General features: G+C 40.6%; 1 long non-coding RNA gene across 1 annotated transcript in view; it reads left to right on the top strand.

Moving 5' to 3' along the window:
* The window catches only part of LOC141375617 (uncharacterized), an 8124-nt gene extending 5835 nt beyond the window's left edge, over window positions 1–2289 (top strand). Inside the window, exon 2 of the long non-coding RNA XR_012384238.1 lies at window positions 2031–2289. This is a non-coding gene — a long non-coding RNA (uncharacterized lncRNA). The remainder of the gene's footprint in view (window positions 1–2030) is intronic.
* Window positions 2290–4406: the final 2117 nt, after the last annotated feature.

Genomic DNA, 4406 nt, shown 5'->3' on the forward strand with positions numbered 1-4406 from the left:
TTTAAATATTTGCTTCTAGTAACAACAAAAAAGACACTATTGAAATCAGCACTAATTAAATACTGACTATCACTTAAAAGTAAAGCTTTTAATGTCCATGAAATGTCTAATGGGCTTGTCTAAAGACAAGGGGGATCAGATGAGCTCAGATTAAAATAGAATAATTGTAAAAATGCCATATGAGAGTGAGAGAACATTTCGCCAGTGCCTCTGTCTCTCACTCTCTTTCTACCTTCTTCCTGTCTCTCTTTTCTGTTGCCATGGTGGCAGGGGTGCGTGACAGTCATGTGAAAACGAAGCCGATTAGATTAAAATACTTGGTGTGATCAGGGGTCGGGGATACTGCACATGTACTAAACACCATGAACTGATTGTGCACACAGACACAGACACACACACACACATGCGCACTGTGTTAGGAAATTTAGCGATATGTGTGAACAAGTGACAGTTATTGGAATGGATTAGGGGAGAACTGTTTACTGTAAGAGATAGAACAACAACAACCTAATGTGTTTTATAGGAAAGGCAAGTTTATTTATATAGTACATTTCATACACAATGGTCATTCAAAGTGCTTTACATTAACTTGAATAAAAGTATAAAAAATAAAGACAAAGAATATAAATGTGTTAAAGCAAGTTTTCAAGGAATGAAAAAGAAAAAAAAAGACGTAATAGTGTGATCTGTCGGACACAACACAGTGCTCCCTCAGAAAAGGCACAGCTGAACAGATGTGTTTTAAGCATTGATTTGAACATGCCTAATGTTGGAGCACATCTGATCATTTCAGGAAGCTCGATCCAGCTGCGGGGTGCCGTAATAACTGAAGGCAGATCTCTTGGAAGGCTGAACTCTTGGAATTTCTAATTTATTTGATGCTAAAGATCTGAGTAATCTATAACATTTGTATTCAGTGAGCATATCTGTAATGTTTTGGGGTCCTAGGCCATTTAGTGATTTATAGACAAGTAATAATACTTTAAAATCTATTCTGAATGTAACTGGAAGCCAGTGCAAAGATTTAAAGGACAGATGTGATGTGCTCTGTTTTTCTGGTTCCGGTCAAAATCCTGACAGCAGGATTCTGGATGAGCTGCAACTGTCTGATTGTCTTTATGGGAAGGCCTGTGAGGACTCCATTACAGTAATCCATTCTGCTGGTGATAAAAGCATGAACAAGTCTTGGCCAAAGTCCCTTAATCGGCCCTCATCCAAGTGGATGCTGCACACTGGTGGTGGTGTGGAGAGACCCCCTCCCCCCATGATTGTGAAGCGCTTTGGGTGTATGGCCATACACAATAAATGTGCTATATAAATACACATTACATCACAAGTTTCTCCAAGTCTTCACTGGAAACAAAGCATCTAATTCTTGCAGTGTTTTTTAGATGATGATATGATTAAGTTACTGCTTTGAAACTTCGATCTGACTCCTGAATCAATCCAAGATTGTTTGAGCCCTAAAGCTAAAGTACGCATTCACCTTGAGAACCTCACCTCTGTTCCCAAATGCAATGACTTCAGTTTTCTCTTAGTTTTTTAACTGAAGAAAGTTTTGGCACATCCAACTGTTCATTTAATCAGGGTAGAGGGTGTCAATGGGGCAATAGTCATTAGGCAATAAGGCTAAGTAGATCAGAGTGTCAGAGATTTGGTTCTTTCTGATTAGTTGGCTCAGTGTGAGCATACAAAAGTTGAACAGTTCCTTCTAACATCTAATTATCCTCATGAGAACTGTTTGTCAATCCGTTCTCATCTGTTACACGGTGACACTTTAACCATCATAAATCAAAGCACAGCATCAACACAGCACCGCTCTCACACAATGACTGGTTTTAGACTCGTATCACAATTGTGGTTGCCATATTTTTCACAATATGGCTTGAATCTGAACACACCAGGCTTCCTCTTTCCCTTGCTTACTGTTCAAATTGACAGTGTGATTTGACTTTTCATCATCAGCTCTCCTGCTGTCTTGTCTCTCCTCCTGTTTCTCCTCTCTCACGGTCTCTCGATTCGCACTGCAGAGCCAGAGCAGCTGTACTCCAGTCTACAGGGGTCATAAAAACCTGGGACGAAAGAGGAAGTTCTGAAGGAGCTTGTGAATTATTGCCCCCCAACGTACACAAGGGGGCCTGGGAACTGCCTTCCTCCTTCACCAGGCTGAAGCTTGATGCCCCTTCACCCTGTGTGTACACAATCTCCATTACATACACTAAAGGGACTGACCCTTGTACAGAGGTCACGCTAAACTCCGTATGTACTGCTCATCAGCCATATGGGAGCGTGGACTAATGTGTTGCTAATTGGGTTAGGGCTAGTTCAGTAATTTTCTGGTTGACTAGGTGTTGAAGAATGTCTCATGAGCATTCAGGAACCATAGAACTAATTTATTTATTGTTTCTTCATTACTTTTGACTTCTTTTAAAACCATAAATAAATCTGCATTGTCCATGTGGCATTTACAATATGATTTTGCAGTTGATTTACTTACATTTACTTTAAAATTAGTTGCATTGCATAAATCATTTTCTACCCGTGGAATTATAGAGCAGATTTTAAGGGATAGATCACCCAAAATTACAATTCTGTCAACATTCATTGTATAAAGGTCTTTGTTCTGCTAAAAAAAAAAATATTTGGAAGAAGGTCAGTAACCAGTCACTGGCCACTTTATTAGGTACAGAACCAGGTTAGACCTACTTTTGACTTCAGAACTGCCTTAATCCTCGTGGCATAGATTCGACGAGATACTGTAACTATTCCTCAGAGATTTTGATCCATACTGACATGATAGCACAGTTGCTGCAGATTTGTCCGCTGCACATCCATAATGTGAATCTCTCGTTCCACCACATCTCAAAGGTGCTCCATTGGATTGAGTTCTGGGGACTGTGGAGGTCATTTGAGTACAGTTAACTCATTGTCATGTTCAAGAAAACAGTCTGAGATGATTCACGCCTTATGACATGGTGCATTATCCTGCTGGAGGTGGCCATCAGAAGATGGGTACACTGGTCATAAGAGTATGGACATGGTCTGCAACAATACTCAGGTTGGCTGTGGCATTGACATGATGATCAGTTGGAACTAATGGGCCTAAAGTGTGCCAAGAAAATCCCCCCCCACGCCCCCCCCACACACACACACCATTACACCACCACTAACAGCCTAAACCTTTGATACAAGGCAGGATGGATCCATGCTTTCATGTTGTTGACACCATATTCTGACCCTAGAAATTAAGACTCATCAGACCAGGCAACGTTTTTCCAATCCTCTATTGCGCAATTTGAGTGAGCCTGTGCGAACTGTAGTCTCAGTTTCCAGTTCATAGCTAACAGGAGTGGCTGGCCATTCTCCTCTGACCTCTGGTATCAACAAGTTATTTCCACCCACAGAACTGCCACTCGCTGGATATTTATTCTTTTTGCAAATTTTCTTTTTCTCTGTAAGCCCTAGAAATGGTTGTGCATGAATTTTCCAGTAGATCAGCAGTTTCTGAAATACTCAGACCAGCCTGTCTGGCACCAACAGCCATGCCATGTTCAAAATCACTTAAATCACCTTTCTTGCCCATTCTGGTGCTCGATTTGAACTGCAGTAAGTCATATTGACCATGACTACATGCCTAAATCCATTGAGCATCATGTCATTTGTTCTTGAATACTTGCAAGATGTTTTTACCTTAGGTAAATGTTCCACTCAAGTTGAATATTTGGAACTTGTGCAGAAGACATAATTGAGATGAATACTACACATTCACAAATGTCAAATGGTGCTGTATGATGTTAAAGAATCTATTTAAAGTGCTATCCAAAGTGCAAACACAAGTCTAGCTGCGGAGGAGATGTTGAATCAGAGCCAGCTTGGAAGCTGCAGTTAAAGCCCTGAAATTATACTATAACAACTTTGAACGGTAGACCTTTTCATAACATAATGCATTGTGGAAAATGAAAGACTAAATAAGGGCACTCCAGACATCCATGCCAGTCTCTCTGCCATAACCAACACTGAGAATAAAGCTACCAGATTACCGAAGTTCAGTTGATGCAAGATGAACATTTTTGGTGGAAGAAAGACTGGGAAAATCTGCAAAAGCAGGGAGAGCCATCTGGCTCAAATGAAGTCTAAAAGATCTGGCTCTTAGTCAGCATATATGACAGGATGTAGGATGTTGAACGCTCCAGAAAGTGTTTTCAGAGTGCTTGAGAACAGGCATTGAGACAATTCCATGATTGCGTTAAAAAAAAATGGTTTGGAAAGAAACCTTGAGAGTTCAAAATTGAAACAAAAGTTATTGGCAGAGTTTATAGAGTAATGGAAATGCTACAGCACTGGAGCAGCATGGTGGTGCAGTGGGTAGCGCTGTCACTTCACTGCAAGAAGGTCACTGGTTCAAG

This window comes from Danio rerio, chromosome 8 (assembly GCF_049306965.1).
Source record: "Danio rerio strain Tuebingen ecotype United States chromosome 8, GRCz12tu, whole genome shotgun sequence".
NCBI lineage: Eukaryota > Metazoa > Chordata > Actinopteri > Cypriniformes > Danionidae > Danio > Danio rerio.